Source organism: Acomys minous (genome assembly GCF_964271855.1).
Source record: "Acomys minous genome assembly, chromosome: 7".
Classification (NCBI taxonomy): domain Eukaryota; kingdom Metazoa; phylum Chordata; class Mammalia; order Rodentia; family Muridae; genus Acomys; species Acomys minous.
Genome location: NC_140488.1, coordinates 104,381,800 through 104,401,722, shown reverse-complemented (window position 1 = coordinate 104,401,722; position 19,923 = coordinate 104,381,800). Strand labels below are relative to the sequence as shown.

The following is a 19,923-nucleotide window of genomic DNA, read 5'->3' as shown; positions in this document are numbered from 1 at the left end:
TGGACAGACAGTCCCTGATGTGGCACTCAGGGCCCACTACTGCTCAACAGCTTGAGTAGGGTCTTGCCCGCCCACCCATTGGCCTGTGATGTGCTGTGTAACCCCAGTTCCGCATTGTGCAATTCCAGGTTCTTTGTGCTTTCACCCATGTCTGCAAACGGCTCCCCCAAAGCATGTGTGATAGCTGCAAACTGCTGTGTTTCACAAAGGAGTCTCCCCACCCATGGGAGAAGCAAGGAACAGGAAACTTGGGGAAGTAAACAAAAGGGGAACTGAAGGATCTGGGCATGGGAGGCATGAGTGACAGAGGAAAAGTCTGGTGGTTACTCACAGGTGGGGACATCAGAGTCACATCTCTGCCTGCGGATAACAGCAAGGTGGAGTTGACCAAGCAATGTCCCGAGTGACAATGTGTCAGGCACTGTTACCTCTAGGTCCCTGAAGCAGATATGCTCACTTCAGAGAGCAAATGTTCCTATGATCCCCGTGAGTAAAACTGACCTCAGTTGTGTCCTGTCACCCTATGCATCCTATCCCAGAAAAGATGACATGAGCAACACAGGTCACAGCTGTGCAATGAGGCCTGAGAATCCCATGGACGTGCCTGAAAAAGAGGCCGCATAGACGCCTGGTCAGATCGGTCACTCAAGCACTTCCTGCTTCTGTGACATGAGTGTCGAAAGACAATCAGAGAACCGTGCAGCCTAGAGAAGCTGGCCCCAAAGGTGCTCAGGCATGAGGGGACATTTGAAGAAAGACATTTTGCATGCTTGGTAACCTGTGCATGGCGTGGTGATCAAGGTAATCTTCCTACCCAATGGGAGTCAAGAAATTGTGCCTCCAAGTCATAGATATAAATGACATCCCTTGGCAGCACTGCCAGTCAGATGTCACTCAAAATCCACCCTCCAGAACTAGAGATCAGGAAATGCAAAGTTAGAGAGGGACGACAGTAAGCATAGAGGGGTGTGGGGGTAATGAAAGAAAGGGAGCGTGAGAAATTGTGCGGAGGGAGGGAATCCCACTGTTGGTGAAAGTAATAAGCAAAGACCACTGCTTCTCTTCACCTGCTCTGGACTTTGCTTTTCCCCGCAGTCACCGAAGAAGCTCCATGGCACCACTGCACAGTCACTGTCCCCTCTGCTCATCCGACTGCGCACAGTACCCATCATCCCAGCATGCTTAGCTTGATGATGTTACCAGGGGTCAGCGGAGCCTCGGCACAATGGCCTTCTGGGATACATCTCCCCTCTTGATGACCAAGGTCCTCCCCTCAAGGTATTCAGAATGCTCTGCGTACCTTTCTCACACAAGTCCTTTTCTGGCTCCTTCCGGGAGCCAATGCTTCTATAAGGAAACCAAGTTACTCCTCAAATGCCAATGTGAATTTTGCCAAGGTCCACAGGCATCTGTCTACAGGCATTGTCTCTATTGCAAAGGAACCCTTCTTACCAGGCCTATGATGTCCCATCTGTCAGAGGCAGCCGTTCACCAACCTCTGAACCTTCCAAACACCAGGAGTCTTCAGGGTCTCTCGTGGTATCACCTTCCACAGAGGACGCAGTAGGCTTCAATGAGTGGGAATGAGGGATGCTGAGCAGCCTCTGTTTTGAGCATTACTGTAAGATATTGGGAGAGGGGAGCCATTTCTTTGTGTGGGTGCCCATGGCAAAGCTCATCATTGTGGAAAGCTGGTGACAGCATCATCCTTGCTGTGGGACAGGCTCCCGACCACACTGGACACCAGGTTTCTGGCAAGGGATCTCACATTCCACCTTGTGCTCAGTAAGTGACATTCGTGTGGGACTTCAAGTGCTCTAGGGCCTGAGCTGTGAATCCTCATGGATCCTTCTTTTCTGGAGGCCAAATTTTTACACTCACAAGTAAGTACTGAGTTGGCTTTGGCCTTGATGCACAAACAAAACTATAATCTGTCTCAGGATCTGGTGGCACAGAGACTAAACAGAGCAAGCCCTGGATACCTGAGAAGGTCTCTCAGACAATGACCTTTGCATTGCCACTCGGAGGAGGACTTGGAATCCTCCGGGACAACAGCGAAGAAAACAGAATTCCAGGTCCAAGGACAGTGTGATTGAGGAGTTTGAAGTGGGAAGCAGAGTGCCACAAGGTGAGCCTAAAATGGTGGCCATTGGCCCTCATACTTGAAGCAAGCATTGTGGGGAAGGGGCGAGGAGTTGTGCACATTACCATTAAAGCAGGCCTGGGCCTGTGTGACACCTGACAACGCCCCAGTTCCCTCACTGTATCCTTTCACTTGCACTTATATTTTGCACTGTTCATCACAAATGGATTCTAGCAGATACTTCTGTAGATGTCCTCAAAAGCGCTGGTCATTCCAGAGCTCAGAACAGAATAGTGCCCCCAAATCACTCTTTTTTTTTTTTTTTTTTTTTTTTTTTTTGGTTTTTCGAGACAGGGTTTCTCTGTGTAGCCTTGACTGTCCTGGACTCACTTTGTACACCAGGCTGGCCTCGAACTCACAGCGATCCGCCTGCCTCTGCCTTCCGAGTGCTGGGATTAAAGGCGTGCGCCACCACGCCCGGCCTCAAATCACTCTTTTACAAATTCAATGAATGGTACCTCAATATATCGAGATCCCAAAGGTTGCGATGTCAGTCTTACAAAAGTGCAAGAGAGACAGTCTCATGGGACAACAGTGACACTGCAGCTCCATGCACAAATTCTATGTTGAGGATGGAAGAGAGGACACTGTGGGGAGCCTGGTGTCAAGGGTGGGTATAAGGAATCAGACAAAGCCAGAGAGCTGTGTGGCTAACGGGATGCTAAGATCGTGTTTGACTCCGGCACGTTGTAGATGATGGAGATCTTCAGTTGGAGACCTGATGGGAGGGGACAGTACCATTGTGGCAGCAAGGAGTTCTGGGCCAGAAGCAATATGTATGTGAACCCACTTGACATAGACCTATCACTCAGGGCTAAGGCATTGGTTATCACTAGTGAGAAGAAAAGATCGCCAAGTACTTTTACTTGAGGAATGCCACAATGCAGCTATCAGGTTGGATGAAACCTTGGAGAAAAGGGCAACAGGATGCTCAAATTCAATGTGTGGCATGGCACCGAGTAGCATAGGCTCATGGCATGTCGTATTGTCCTCCATAGTTAGGGACTCACATCCTGATAAGCAAAGCTCCACAGTGCTCTTGCCTACAACATGAACTACCGTGTCCTGGAAGCTCAGTGCTGACAAGCAGTGGCTCAGCTAGATAACAGAAGTTCTGTGGCCTCGGGGAGTATGCAGGAGTCCTTCCCATGGATGCTCACTTGAGTAAGCCAACTGCTGCACCACAGCTGTAGCTGCTCCATCCTTAAAGCATAACACAGCCTCAGGTACTTAACTTACTAAGTTCTGGGTTCAGGAAACCAGGTTATTTATTTAATCATTTTATTAATTTCTTCTCTTTTATCTTTAGTTCAGGTCTCACTTGCAGTGAGGCGTGGACTAAGTAGCACAGAATGGTCTCAGAAGTATAGTCATCTTCCTGCTTGTACCTCCTCTGGGTTAGAAGAATGGGCCACTATGCCTATTGGGTAGGTGTGGATGTGAGAGACTGCGTGTGTGGTGTGGTGTGGTGTGTGTGTGTGTGTGTGTGTGTGTGTGGTGTGTATGTGTGTGTGTGGTGTGGTGTGTATGTGTGTGTGTGTGTCTGTGTGTGTGTGGTGTGTGTGTGTGGTGTGTATGTGTGTGTGTGTGTGGTGTGGTGTGTATGTGTGTGTGTGTGTGTGTGTGTGTGTGTGTGTGTGTCTAGGTGTGTTCTACATGGTTATGCACCCATTCTCACATGCAAACAGTGTGTGTACAATACTTTTTTGCCAACTGGCCTGGATCTCATTATGGAACCAAGATGGCCTCCACCATTAGACCCTTCTGCTCTGCCTCCCAAGTGCCTGGCTGTGAGGCGTGCTGATACCGATCTGCTTATCTTTAAATTTTTCCAAGCCATCTAGGGTTTTGAGCATAAAATGGAGACCATGGCTCTCCCGTGTTGGGGAATAAACACACTGCTCACTACTGGATTCTTCTTCTCTGGCAAAAATACACATTTCTCGATGGGAATGAGGGCTTTCTAATGGATGGGGAAAGCCTGCCTTACTACACTTGACCTGAGCAGTCTTCTTTAAGCGCTGATAAAAGACACCAAAATTTGATCTGCAGTAGCTCCACAGTGCACCCCAGACTTTACCTTTGTAGTTCCTCGGCACCGACTGGTGCCCTCCAAGTGACCCGATCCAGGCAAAGGAACCAGGCATGTCTCTTTCCCCAGTTTAACAACCCTCACAACTTGCCTCATATGACTGCCCACATCAGTGTGAGGTGACACTGCCTATTTGCCAACAGTGGCTCTGCAGACAGTGTTCCAGATTCAGATCTTGCGGGTACTGCTGCCTCTGGAGTTAGAGATCAAGCAGGTTAAACTAGACGGATGCCTTCCTGTTCATCTTCTGCCTGATGCCCACAACCCAAGCAGGTCCTCATTATGGAGTCCCAGACTCTGTCTTTAACACATGTCTAGATGCATGGGCTCTGTGTACAAATGCCCTGGAATCAGGCTGCAGCACTATGCAAGTGCACCTCACAATGTACATGCCCCCAACTGCAGAGCACTGTAGAGCATACCCAAGGACCACAATATTCCCACAGCACTGCCATACTGCACAAAGTCCTTGTCCCAGCAGGATGCTGCCTGTCAATGCAAGAGACTGTTCCCGCTTGAGGAAATGTACCTGAGGCCACAAATGTCAAGTCCGCACGAGGGCCTGTGGAACACAAAGGAGACTCAAGACTGACCATGCTTAAGATAAGTGGTGGGAAGTTCATGAATCAGTCCCAGGTCTCAGGGATCGCAGTACGTCAAGCCTTGTTAAAGAGAGTGAGGGACACTGAAGCTTATGATTGCATCTGTTCAGTTCCACCTGGTGAGTAACTTACCATCCTGTTGTCTCTGTGGCTACATGACCACCATCCATCTTTCCACTAGCAGCAAAGAAAGAGCCAGTCTGACCTCCTACTTACCACATTCACTCTGAAATATATATATATATACATAGGGCATACCTTCCATTCCTGTTATGGACATTTTACTGGAGATTTAACTTATTTGGGTACATTTAATTTTGTCTTTGAGCTGCTGAACCTAGGTAGTAATATTCTACCACTGAGCTATCTTTCTAATCTTCCTTTTCGACATTTTCCCTCACAACCCTACACAGGTTGTCCTTGAACACACTCTGTAGCTCTGACTTGGAGTCTGTGATCCTCCTGCCTCAGCCTTCCAACTAGCTGGGGTTTCAGGCCTTCACCAGCACACTTCTGTTTTTACTTCTATCTCAAGACAAGAACTTGGACCTCTTCCTCTTCCATGAGAGGAAACGGACAGTACTGCTTCTCCCCAGAGATGGCCATCAATTCCCTGCTCTTCATCTTAAGTTCTGTTTACCCTCTCTGCTCCACAGTGTCTTGAGCATTCACAACTCATTGTTATGTTGTCCGTCACAGGAAAATTCAGTGTACAAAAATACAGTGGCTCCAAGTGTGGCAAAGGCCAGCCAGTCAGGACTGTATCAGTAACGCACCTCTCACAAAGGTCAAGAAGATGTGCTATTTTTATGTACCTGGTTGGTCCCTATCAAACTCTCTTAAGGAAACTCGAACAAAACAAAACAAAATGGGTCTGAGCCCATGGTGGACAATGCGTCCCCCTCCAGTCCCGGCTCATATGATTAACCATTTATTCCTTTCAGAAAACATCCTGGCCACAATCCCCAAGGAGTTAGCAGTGTGGAATCAGATTCAGCTCCAAAATCTGCCTCACGTGGTGGGGACACAAGGGAAGTTATTACACAGCCCTCTCAGGAAATGAGGGGGAAACGATGATGTAGAGAATGGCTCAAGAGTTCAGAAAAAAACAGTCAACATCTAGTGGGCGATGGAGAACTCGCAGTATCCTTTGCTCCAGTGTATTCTGTGTTGTGGTCAGGTAGATAGAAAATGGTTCCCTCGAGAAAATGCTCTGAGGAGTAAGTCACTAGGAGCAGGGACCTGGTGCAGGTAAGGACAGAGAGCAGGAGGACTGTGATATCATGCAGGTGACTGTCACTCGCCTCAAGGGAAAATCACAAGTGAAACCAGTGCCATCTGCCAGTGCCCCAGGAGAAAACTTAGAGAGGATATGTGAGGGACCCCTCATTTATGCACAGGCTATGGCACTCAGGGAGAAATACACAGGCATACAAGCGACTCATCTCCTTATTAGCACTTGACCAGTAGTCATTCAATGAGTACAACATGGCCATCAGACAGCTGGTCCCCCAAATTCCCTCTTCTTCAGTTTGACTCAAGATAGGCCTCCTTGTCTGTGGCCATGAATAGCCAGGGACTTTGTGGCGAGAGATGCTGAAAAGCCCCAGTGCACCAAGGAGTAGTTGGCTATGCAAAACCATCAGAACAGGACATCCAAGTCAGAGCTCTTGATTTGGAGATGGGGGAGGAAGAGAGAGGGAACTGGAGAGGCAGAGAGGGAGAGAGAGAGGAGAGGACCAGAGACAGAGACAAAGAGCAAAGCAGAGAAAGAGATACACAGCAGAGACAGAGACAGAGAGAGACTGAGACAGAAACAGAAGAGAAACAAACAAAGCAGAGAGAGACAGACAGAGCAGAGAGGGAGAAACAGAGAGACTGAGACACACACAGAGAGAGACTGAGACAGAAACAGAGGAGAAAGAAACAAAGCAGAGAGAGACAGACAGAGCAGAGAGAGAGAAACAGAGACTGAGACACAAACACAGAGAGAGACAGAGACACACAGAGAGAGAGACACACACACACACAGAGAGAGAGAGAGAGAGAGAGAGAGAGAGAGAGAGAGAGAGAGAGAGAGAGAGAGATTCTGGATTTGGATGGTGCATGGAATGTATTCATACTTGTGTTGGCATCACTCAGCTCAAAACTGTCAAGGAGCCCAGTGGCAATGAGTGGGCATCTCCTCTATGCCTAGAGAACTGATTAGTATTACAGGAAAAGGAGCTTGGACAAAGAGGGAGATATCTGGTTTTCACATCTTTGTTCTACTTCTTGCCAGCTGCGTGCCTTATGCTCATCATGGGCTCCTGTCACCTTCTTTGGGACCTTGTGGACAGGTGGGAAACCGGCTGCAAGGTTCCCTCCCTGCCTGCGACTTCTACCTCAACAGGTGTTGTCAGGAGCTCACAGGGACTGAAGCATGTAACAGGTTTTCCTAGACGTACCTTAGGCCCTTACTCCCTGAACACAAGCCCCGTCTCCCTCTCGGCAGCAGGTCCTATCCCTGGTCTAGGTGCTGCACTCTGCAATGGAAAAGAATCCTTCTCTCCCCTGCGAGCGCAATACAGGACTTGTACTTTACAAGAGAGACAGTTGTACGAGAACATCCCTTCTCTCCAATCGATACTGAGATCTTTAGGGCACAGGCTGTTTATACAGAGTTAAATAAGTGTCAGAAGGCATGTTGTATTTACTAGAACAAGACTTTTATACTGCAGAAACACGCAGATTTGTGTGAGTCTGAGGCAAGCTGGAGGTTAGACAGGCATTCTAGGTTCAGGCATGGTCACATGGTAAGAACCTGACTAAAAATAATAGAAGACTATTTTAAGAAAGGCCAGGCAGAATGACAGAAGCATTCAGTCCTTCATGGGTTCAGTGCCAGCCTGGTCTACATAGACACCTCCAGGCCATCCACGGCTAGATGTGACAACTGACAAGTATGTGTGCACACGTGTAAAGATGCAACTACATGCAATGCCTGCATGTCTTTGTTCCCTTTTTTGTTTTGGTTTGGTTTGGTTTTTGGGGGGAGGGATTTGTTTCGAGACAGGATTTCTCCATGCAGCTTTGCCTGTCCTGGACTCCCTTTGTAAACCAGGCTGGCCTCAAACTCACGGAGATCTGCCTGCCTCTGCCTCTCTGAGTGCTGGGATTCCAGGCCACTGTGCCAGGCTAGATGTGTGTCCTCTTTTCAAAAGGGCAAAGGATCACTTTCTAGATATCTTTCCACCACATGGGTACCAGGGATTGTACTTTGGTTGTCAGGCTACTGTGAAAGTACTTTTAATCATCAAGACAGCTCACCTCTATGACTTGGTTCCTACACATGGTACGCAGCCTGCAGCAGATTTCCCCAGCAGTGTTTTCCTTAGTTGTTCCTGATTTGTCTTGTATGTACACAGTTTCAGATTCCAGAATCCTTCTCCTCTTTACCATTCTGTTGTTCACTTTACTGCTACAGAGAAAATGTCTCTGTATCTGTTCAACTCAATGTCCCCTGCCAAGAAGACTAACATCTTCTCCTGTGGAGCTGGTCCTCCAACTTTGGACACACTGGCAATTCTTAAAAATGTCCTTAACAGCACACACACACACACACACACACACACACACACACACACACACACACACACACCCTTGCCAGAGCATGACCTTTGTTTATAGAGAGCTGTAAAGCAAAGAGATCAAGGCAATATTTCCCAGTTACTGTGAAACCAAGTGGTAGCCCTCACAGCCACAGGGCAGATGGTATGATGCCTTCTGGTTCCTTGACTGCTGACCTGATCACTAAGAAGGATGGGTGTGACTCACGCCCCTACACAGCTTGCATTGGCTGCTCAGTATAACTTACTGCGGGGACAGACCCATCCCTAAGTAGCATCACTTGTTCTTCTAATGGCGTCTCAGCGCACTCATCACAAGCCACATTAACTGTACTGATTGTTTTGCCATTGCGGGGGTCTTTCAGGGGCTAGGGCATGGACTGTTCCACTAACCCATCCTGCCCCAAACCACTGTATCGATTTAGATGATGTGAGATGCCCTCTTCCCCGTGAAAGCCTTGTTAGACAATGGTCCGTCACCCCACCCAGCTTTACAGTGCCTCTTAAGTCAGATGTTGTTTGCAATAGCTTAGACTTTATCAACATTAGACATAAGTAGATGGAGCAGTAAGGAACAGTACATTAGTGTCATAAATGTCCACAGTTTGTGCTTAAGCCACATATGCACTTCTATGACAGAATTACAAGTGCTTTTCACAAGGTCACACACAGGAGCTGCAAAGGAAGAAGGCTTCTCCCTTGGAATACAAGGATGCAATTACTAGACACAGGCTTCAAGTTCACAGCCAACATGGGCTGAAGTTTGCACCATTACAGTTAGATACCGATTTCTGTAGGAATTCTCCCTCCCAAGAACCAGCCCGCTGCTCATTTCAGGATGAGACCAACCCACCCATATTTTCCCTGCTCCCCATTGCTCGTTACTGATTGGTGTTGGCTTTTCCATTGTTGTTTGTTCTTTCATGTTTTAAGGAAAAACACACACCCTTTACCAGGCCACTCAATTTCCCACAAGAAAGAATCACATTTTAAAACGACATTTAACATAGGGACCCTAAATGAGCGACGTGGAAACCAAACTGAATTGGAAATATAATCCAGTCAGACTTGGGAGACGTCCTCATGTTGCATTTCAACATAAATGGGACGCCAGACTTGACAGAGAACATCCAATTCTCATGAAAGACCCCTTGAGGTTGTGGTAGGGAGGGGGCAAAACAGCAAAGGGTACAAATGCCCATTGACCTCTTACTGAACATACAGACAAAAGCCAAGACTGCTTTGTGTGAATGCCATTGGATTTTATAAACAAGACATAAGGAAGCCTAGGCCATCAAGTAGGAGATTGTCCTCTTTGCTGTAGGCTGTAGAAATGAGCCTCCTTCAATATCTCGTTAATGTGGGAGTAAGAACCATGGCCTTGGCACAGTGCATAGTCCTCGTGGGAGAACTCAGGCATATTGGAGTTAAGTTCGGCAAGGTTCTGGTTTAAGGTGCGATCTGGTACACTCTCTTGCTCGGCATTATTGATGTTGCTGAGGTTCCTTTCATTATCACTGCTTGACGACTGGAAGGAGAAAGACAGAAGGAGGATGGCTATTATGACACTGTCATCATTTCCTGGTCATCTTGAAGAATACTGGCTTCACATTCTACAAAAGGCTTCACAGTCAATAAAGTGTAACCACTTGGGCCGTTCATTCCCTCCTTTTTGCACCCTATCGGCCAAGCTTGGGTTACTGGTACCCATTTGACAGAGCAGGAAAGAGGTCTGCGATGGACCCAAAGGCCAGCCTCTAGGAAGTGTCAGGAAGAAGGTTCAAACACGGGCTCTCTCACTCCAAATCCCTCCACATATCCTCTGGCCCTGCTTGGGCAATGTATTCCAATTGTCTGCATCAGGGAAGGTAGCTCCCACCCTCCAGGAGAAAGCAGCCATCAGAGATGCCAAATGGGGTTGGGATTAGTACCAAAGCAAGAAAGATGGAATGCAGGTCCAAGTGCCAATGTGGCAAAGAAATGGTGGGAAACACTCCATCCACACAAATGACCACATGCATACATACGAATGACAGGACCTTTCCCTCCTTATCCCTGAGAGTGAAGAGATGGGCTCCTCCTACAGCAATTTAAGGTTCCATTCACTCTTGAAATGCCCTTGACTTTTTTTTAATGAAAGCTATATGTCAACACTCAACATTTCTGATGACTAACTCACAATGGTCTCCTATTTGTGGACTTAGTATAGTGTGTCTCTTTGTGTTTGCTCTTAAAATTATCTTTTCTTGAAGTAACTTCATTCTCTCATGTTGGTGATATTATGTAGGATCCCCAGGAAAGACTCATATTCTGGACTTCTGTAGGCTAAGGGTGTAACTCAGTGCTAGAATGCTTTCCTAAGATGCTTGAGACATGAGCTCCATGTCATTGGGTACAGGAACACTTGAGCACACAACTGTGCACACACTTGCTAACTTCTTGCCTCTAATCCTAAGACTATCAAAAAAAGAGGATGTAATCATAAGAACCCTCATCTGAATTAAAGTTTGAAGAATACTGGTATTGTATGACTCATAAGGCCATTGTTCTCAAAGATTGCTTTAATAGTGACTGAATCCAAGACATGCCATTGTTTCAGGTCCTATGGAGCTCCTCAGCTCACTACATAACCTGCAGGTATCAAATGGTAGTATTTATGCAATGAGATCCATGCATTCAAAGAGTGTCCACGAGAATCACAGAAGCCAAACCAATCTGTGTGTGAGTAGCTGGCACATAGCTATCAATGCATGTAAGGCTTACTTGGTGAAAGAGGTCTGAAAGGAAACTGGAGAACCTGTATCTCATATAAGGCCTCTAGTCTAAAAATCCAGACGTAACACTTTTACAACACAGTCTGTTTATGAACACTCAAAATCCACGTAAGCTATCACAGTGGACAAAAACACCTGGTACACACTGTGGTTTCCCTTAGGGAGATTTCCCTTCTTGGTTGTTTGATGTGGGGTTTTTTTTTTTGATTGTTTGTTGTTTGGTCTTTTTGTTGGACTATATTCTGAACAATATAGCAAGCTGGGGAATCACAAATGACAGCATATTTGGATTACACTCCTATGTCATGCAGACGACAGTATCCTATGAAGAGGGGATATAGACTACTAAGGGGCTGAGGACATAGCGACATTGTTCAAAGCTTACCCAGCACATGGGAATAAGATTCACTTTGTAAGTAACTGAGTCACAGAATGCTGCCACAATGCCAAAGACAATCTATTCTGAGACTCAGTTCCTGGTGACTTCAGAAGAGGATTAGAGAAACGAGCAGTGGTGCTGGAAATGAGACCTTGGGAAGAAGGCTCAGTGTGCTTCCAAGTGGCAAAGACAGTCTAAGACACCCCCACACAACAATTCTTTCTGGATCTGCAATGGCTATTTGTCCAATCAACAGTCCTCCCAGTCATAGAGCCTGTACTTTGTCACACTCTTCCTGTGACAATGAACTTGAGGGGGAATTCTTGAAGTAATGAAATGTGTGAATGTGGGACCTACTGGAATGTGCTGATAGCTTGATGAATGACTGTGCATTTTCATTGCCCAAATTGCTCTTCATAACACGAACATTTACACCTTTCTACACCTGAGTCTCACAAAGACAACTACTTTTCCCAGAAGATAAAGACCTGAAATGTTTCAAGGTCAAACAAAATATCACTGCACCAATGCTTCTTAGCGTGTGCTCACCACTCCTAGAAACATCTCTTCAGAAGGCCTGCTTCAGTACAAAGCTCACTCCTTAAAAGACGAAAAAGCTCCTGAGCACTGGGGTGCATGCCTGTAATCCCAGCACTCCAGGAGGCAGAAGCATGTGGATCTCTGTGAGTTCGAGGACAGCAAGGTCTACAAAGAGAGTCCAGAGCAGCCAAGAGTACTCAGGGAAAACCTGTCCTGGAAAAAAGAAAGAAAGAAAAGAAAAGAAGAAAGGAGCAAAGAAAAATTAATTCATGGCCAGGCTATGGTGGTACAGGCCTTTAGGTACACTCAGAGGCAGAGGCAGTCAAGTCTCTGAGGTCCTGACCAGCCAAGGCTACACAGAATGCCCCTGAATCAAAAAAAGAAACATAGAAACAAAAGAGATTGACTCATTTCTGTGTTCCTAAGTATACCCTTTGTAGGCCATGTATAAGTAGGTGCCTTTGAAGGCTGCAGGAGGTGCTGGTTGCTCTCTAACTGGAGTTACAGTAGATGGGAGCCAGGCAACATGGATGTCCAGGTGCTTTGAAAAAGAAGTTAGTGTTGAGCCCACTCCTGTTTCTCTGCAGTCGCAACACAATTTAGCACTTGCTTTGAGCAACACACGGTACACAAAAAGAGAGAGACGTTTATAAAGACTCTGGGGAAGAAGCGTCCCCATTTATAATTTCCAAGTGTGCTTCACAACGATGATGTAGGCTATGTCTGTGTGCAGAAGAAAGGCTGCACTTTGTTCAAATTCTTTTTTGTTTGTTTGTTGGTTTTTGGTTTTGGTTTTTTTGAGACAGGGTTTCTCTCGTAACTAAGCTTTGGCTGTCCTTGTAGACCAGCCTGGCCTTGAACTCACAGAGATCCACCTGACTCTGCATCCCCAGTGCTGGGATTACAGGCATGCAGCACCACACCCAGTGAGGTCAAATTCTTAATAAGATGTTCATGTTTACTTCAGAGCAAAAGGAAGCTGTGTGGCCAACAAAGAATTGTTATGGTTCTACTTGAAGGCTGGCCACAGATCACCTGTGGGGCTGTTTTCTCAGGTTGCCTCACAGCCCTTCTTACCTTGTTGTACGAGTGGGAGAATGCCGGCTAGGCACATGTCATTGTAATGCCAACTCAATCCAAAGAGTTGCTTATGTGTTTACTAATTGAGCAAGACCTTCATCCTGTCCCCAGTGGCCCCCAAGATAGAACTGACCTGAAGTCTTCCTCCACAAGGACGTGCTTTGGTGAGAACTGCCCATCATGAGGACAAGGTTCCAAAAGAAGGAAGCAACCTACATCCCTACACGACTATGACGCCTGTGAACCACCACAATGACCAGCATGGTACATTAACCCTAAGGAGGTAGCAGTGGTACCCATACCTTGGTGGTAACCCACAGCTCTTTAATTGGCCTTAAGCCCTCCTCAAGAGGAGGAAAAACATACCTGGAATAGGCAATCTACCCAAGCTCCCATGGATCGAGGTATTAATGGAATTTGGAGAATCAGTAACTGACACTTTGCCAAACCAGTACAATCCCTAACTACATTCCGAGAATGTTACCTTATCCCCACAGACAAATGAAGAACAGTCCTCATGTTTCATGAAAGAAACATGTCTTTGCAACCAACCATGAAGAAAACCACAATTAATGAAAATGCAGAATTGTGGTTCCCAGTCACAATTGATACAACAGTGGGAGAGGCGACAAGACGATTGTTAGAACCATAGGGTCATAGATTTTGCTGTGAAACTGTGTCTCTTAGGAATTTCAGAAGCTACACCCATAAAATCTCACAAAAATGACTGCCTAAACATAAACAACAAACACAGTAGACAGGCCAAGGGGAACGGGGAATGCCCAGGAGACCTCAGTGCTACAAAAAGACCATAGGCAACTTAGGGATGGCGATGGGGGGAGAAAAGAGCACATTAACTGGTTATCCCACACCAAAGTTCAGTCCTGAAAACATACATACATAAAAGTCACATTCTTCAGACTGAACAGGTTGGTTGTATTTCTGAGAGACAGAGACAGAGACCGGGGGGGGGGGGGGGGAAACTAATGAATAAGTTTGATAGTGAATAAAAAGGCAAGAAGGAAGGGTATATGAAAGGGCTTAGAGGAGGGAAAGGGAGGAGGAATTTTGTAATTATATTATAATCTCAACAAATAAAAGAAATGATTAAAAGAAAAGCTCCCTGTACCAGCAGTGTAGGATGGGAGGAAGGCTAACAGGAAGACTGTGACTCTTGGGGAGATTAAGAGCTAGAGAAGGGTAAGGAAGTTTTCAGGGGCAGTCAGATGCTGCTAGGATGAGAGTTTGTGGCCCCTAAGATAATTCTGGAGGCAGGAAATATGCAAGAGCAGATGTGGCAATGACAATCAGAGGTGTGATTGTCCTAGTGAGAGCTCTTCAGGAGCGGGGTGCCTATCTGAGCTGAGCAGGTTCACTAAGGACAACTAGTTGATGAAGGGAAGAGGAAGACAAAGAGCACAAAGCCCTACCCCCAGTTTTGATAAACATGCAGGAACAGGCCCTGCACACCTTCATGCTGTTGGCAGAATAAACTATAGCAAGAGAAGGGGACAGATACAGAAAGCAGGTGAGGTGTAGGAAAGGAACCCCCAAACAGTAGCTGCCAGGAATGCAGACAGAAGCTTACACTCAAAGTTTGGGAGAAAGAGGGCACCTGGAGGAAGTATTGCAGGGCACCCGGCTTCACAGTAGGTGGAAAGAGCTTCAGTCAGCTACTGGCACAAATGCCAGGAAAACGGACACAGAAGCGATAAAGGAGAACGGTATCTGGGAACTCCTTCACCTCTAGCTCAACCAGAGCCTCGGAGCCCTCTAAGGTCTCCCTCCAGAAGTTCTTTCCTCCAGATCATATGAAGAAATCAAGAGTGATGTAAACAGCCACTTACTCGTTTCAGTGCCTTTTGCTGTGATAAAACACCCTGAGTGACAGCAACTCAGGAGAGAAATTCTTTATCTGGCTTAGAGATCCAGATTTCCATCCCTTATTGCAGGGAAGTCAAGGCAGAAAATTAAAAGGATCTCACCTACAGTCAGGAACAGATAGAGAACAAGACAGGAATCCTTGCTTGCTTGCTTATAGTTGCCTTTCTTTTTCTCTTATACATTTGGGATGCCTTGACTAGGGAGTGACATGACCTGCAATGGGGTGGGTCTATCTACATTCACTAATAATCAAGATAATCTCTACAGAAATGACTTCACCTCATTAAAATGATCTTTCAGTAAGACCACTGGAAAACTGGAAAAATTATATGAAGGTCACCCTACTCCCTAAGGACAAATGCCACATGCTTTCTCTCTCATCTATTGGTCCTTACTTCAAATATTTTGTTTTGTATGTTTATCCAAGAGTCCATCTGGAAGCCAAGAAACTAGAAAGAGGCCACTGGGGTGGGGGAAGTTTGTATTAGGGCTGGGAAATGGCAGAACACTGGTCAAATAAAAGTAGAGAGCAGGAATCCTGGTGTTATATAAAGCTCCAAATAGTTTGTGGAATGTTGGAATAGGGAAAGGAGGGCTTGGGGTGAGGGTTTCATGAAAACCCATTGTCTTAAATCCCACATAAAATACATAATAAGAGGAGACAGAGGAACACATGTTATGAGAAAGAATGTAAGGGTAATTCTGAGGGTTAAAAGTTTAAGTGAAAATGGGGAGAAGGGAGTAGGGTAAAGAAGGTGGGATGTGGTCATGTTACACAAAGGAAGGAAGCAGGAAGCAGCTTTATGAAAATGCACTAGTCGCCAAATGAGCTCATACATGCTAGTTTTAAAAAGGAGCCTACACAGGGTTATTGCATATAGGTGAACAAAGTTTTTCCCAGAAGCCATATGTCATTAAACAAAAAACTAGGCAATAGACACAAGTTACCTCTCAATGGCTGACACAGCCACAGAGGTGACCAGAACAATACAGGCTATTGCCCCTGCTCTGAACCCTGTAGCTGAGCCACTACACGCTTTTGTTAATGGGCATAGGGAAATCATTCTTGAACTCACCAGGAAACTCTCTCAGCTGGCTAATGTCCATGGTACCTAGAAGGTGTTATGCTGGGTGTCATGAGATTAGAAGGCATCAGTGGCCTTACCCATGGATGGACCCTGCATGGTATAATACTGGCCTGCCAGGCACAGTGAGCCCACGATGAGTATAATAGTGGAAATTCTGTTCCTGGTGCAACCAACTGTTCCCCCGACGGGATCTGAGGCCAGGGCCACATGCATGACTGTATGACTGGCATTGTAACCATGGTCAAAACCTATAGCTCCTGATCTCATAGTTGCTGCATGATGCTGGCGGAGGACTTACTCCTGTTCTGCTAAGTGATCATGTTCCTGAACTGACTGCTGAATACTTATGCTTACATCCATAGATCCGCACTGCTCTCTGCGCTGGTTAGAGAAGCTTCTAGTTGCAATGAGTAGTAGTCAGTGTAGATGTACATAACTGTTCAAAGTGCTGACACTAAGCAACTATGAGCACTCGGCCAGAGATGGACCGTTGGCATCCACCTGCCCCTGCCACATGGCTCAGGGACCACTGTAGACTAAGAGGCTGAAAGAATATAAGAGACAAGTTACAGGGAAGAGCACTGTGAAATGCTGTCCTCTGGTGATGGGATGGCTGTTGCCCATGTAAACTCACAGTGGTTGTGGTTACCTGCACACGACCTGAACAAGACAGAGCCAGGGTAAATTCCTGGGAGGGGCTTTTGTGGCTGTACCTCTAGCTAAGGAACTATTGGCAGCTGATCTTTGCTGCAGAAGGAAAAGATACTTCTCTCTGGGTTGATGGCTGCTTGTCAGTTACCTGTGACCGAGTGGATGACCCTCAAAGCTCTGTGCACTTGAGTTGCACTACCTGGACACAGTGGGTTAAACAGGAATACACATATATAGTCAAAAGAAGGGTATGAAGGTTGGAAGAATATGTGTTAGGTGGACCAAGGGTAGAGTTGCAAGGAGAGATGGCAGGTGAACATGATCAAGATCTATGGTATCCACCCATGAAGCTTCAAAGAATACAAAATAGCCTTAAAAAGGGACTCTCCCCTTGGGTTTGTCTATGCCCTGTCAGCCTGACAGTTAAACTAACCAGCACAGACCACATACCAGAAGCAAAGAAAGAAACCAGCTTAGCAAACATTCCATCAGACACCTGAACTTACCCTGCTGAGCACAGTGGTCTGACAAGGAGCTATAGTGCCAACGCTTGGGAAAAATAAAGGATGCACAGAAGGTGAACTTAAGTATCTGTCAGGCCCTTAACGTATTTTCTCATTTGTCTTATTGTTGTCTCTTCCTTGGACCTTGAGCATGAGAACATCAACCAGTTCCCATGTAACCGGCAGCAAAGGAAAGGTCTGGGATCTGTACCAGTCATCCACACACTTTCCTTACACACTCCAAGTTTTGCTTTACTCAGTCATCAGGAAAACTCTGTGAAGCCACTGGTTTTTATCAGAAGTACAGACAATTACAGAAGCGTTTAGTCTTCACATTTGGACCACCATAGTTCACACCTTTGATCCGGGGAGCAGACTTACATGCCAAAGATGTACAGGTGCTAACCTTGGAGATGAAGGCTGGTATTCATATTTAGGTGGCTATGTGCATCAGCAAATGCTATGGGTCAAGAGCACTAATTGCTTGACTCACATAGATCTAAGACCTAGAGTCTAGGTACATTTTACCCAAAACCTACCTGTGTTGAGTCACAGCGGCAGTAATGGCTCACACTGATAAGCCCCTTATCACTTGCTCAGGCAAGGTAAAAGTGAGCTGCCAACTTACTTATTACCCGATGTGTCCAGAAAACCTTTCCAGTGCTCCCTCCACTCTACGTTATGCCAACCACCCTGGGCTACTGCACACTAGTTATTAGAGTTAAGGCTGCTGCAGGTGAAATGCCAGCTCGTCAGCACAAGCAAGCATCACTGAAGCTTTCCACGACGTCTTCACGCAACCCCCAGTTTGCTTTCAGTTTTCCAGCGAGGAGCAAGAAGAGCACTGCAGCCAGTGTTCTTCAGGTTTACTTCTGCCCTATCTGCAGGAAGTGGGTACCATCCCTCCTCCCCATTTGCACGGTGGAGACATTTCTGGAACCCAGTTCCTCCTGGTTGTGCTCTGGAAAGTCTCCTTGTTGACCCTGTGTCTGTTCTGTGGCCCAGTAAAATCATGCTTAACACAATACTTAAGATCCGGCTCTGGCTCAAAGCCACCGCAGCCAATGAGGAGACTTCCACGAGGTCATGTGGGACGGTTCTCCTGCCGTGTGGGGATGGAAATGAATGCCTCAGTGTGGGCAGTGAGTCACAAGGAGAGGCTATGCGGCCACAGTTCCTACCTCTATTCCACGGGGGTCCTGGAAGGCCTGGTCCTCCTTACTCCTCTTTGAATGAGAGGAATGCTGGTTGTCTTCCTCCTCGCCATCTCTTTTCCTTTTCCTGAAAACAGTTTTCAAAGGGAGAGGAAAATCTGTCAGTTAGCGATTGATCTTTGGGATGCTCAGCTTTCAGCCTTGTGCCAATACCGAAATCTGAGGTCTTGTCTAGGACAGTGCCAGTCAGTGCTGCTCGGATGGGTCCCCACTCTGCAGGCAGGTGGCACTAGGCAGCGCAGGAAACATGTCAAACGGGAACTCTATGTATACCCAAAGCCCAAGTCCGCGTTCCCCAAACCACCATCTCACTTTCTACCACGGTTTGCCACTAGAAACACAGAGAAGTTTATGGCCAAATGTTAAAACTCTACCTCACTAGACCCATGGTCTTCATCCATTGACGTAAAGGCTCCAGCTTATATGAATTTAAGCCCTGCCATAGGGCAACTCTCAAGATTCATGCAGCCTTATGCCCCTTCGGCCAGAGGCTAGGAAGACTGAACAGATATTTCTTGTGTATGGCCAGGCCACTGTCATTGCTATAGCAACAAGTATTATGTCACAGTAGCTAGTTGACTTGACTGCCACCATGACACCATGGCTGATTACTCCCTTGAAACCTTGTCAAAAAAAGGTTTTAATGAAACAGATATAGTTATACATGCCTGTCTTTCCAACTTGAGGGAGGCTACAGCCTGAAGATCTGTATTTCCTCTGATACCTAGGCTACATTATGAGTTCCCAGCCATCCTAAGCTTTAACATAGTTTCAGGAAAAAAGTAACAATCACATTATTTGTCACTGATTTTACTGTAGTGTTTGCCATTATAATTCATATTTTTCTGTGTTCTTTTATTTCACAGGGGCTTACTCTGTAGCCCAATCTGTCACCAAACACACTACTGTGGCTTGTCTTGTCTTGAACTTGCTGTAATTCTGCTCCAGCTTCTAGAGTAGTGGAATACTTGCCTGATATTAAAATTCTTGTAGAAATCCTCTAGTTAAGTAGAGAGACATGTTTCTTTTCTGTTGTTACTAGTTTTGTTTTGTTTTGTTTCGAGACAGGGTTTCACTGTGTAGCCCTGGCTGTCCTGGACTTGCTTTGTAGACCAGGCTGGCCTCGAACTCACAGTGATATGCCTGTCTCTGCCTCCCGAGTGCTGGGATTAAAGGCATGTGCCACCGTGCCCGGCTGAGACACGTGCTTCCTAAGTGCTTAATTAGAAACTATCTTCAAGTGTTTAGTATTCCTTAGGATTGTAACCTCTACTGACGTCCATTCTTTCTTCCTTCCTCCCCCCCCCCCTGCACTTTGGTTGAGACAGGGTTTCTCTGTGTAGCCCTGGCTATCCTGGAGTCACT

At 46.4% G+C, this 19,923-nt stretch overlaps 1 protein-coding gene across 6 annotated transcripts in view; it reads right to left on the bottom strand.

Annotated features, from left to right (window-relative positions):
• Positions 1-19,923, bottom strand: part of LOC311602305 (protein FAM156A/FAM156B-like) — a 152,931-nt gene that overhangs the window by 59,257 nt on the left and 73,751 nt on the right. For 5 of the 6 annotated variants that reach the window (XR_014780720.1, XR_014780721.1, XM_084790221.1 and 2 more), the window contains one exon: positions 18,526-18,625. The gene's annotated coding sequence lies outside the window, so the exon portion shown is untranslated. Of the gene's footprint in view, positions 1-18,525; positions 18,626-19,923 lie in introns of those variants that run through there. The other variant, XR_014780722.1, reaches the window with a different exon arrangement.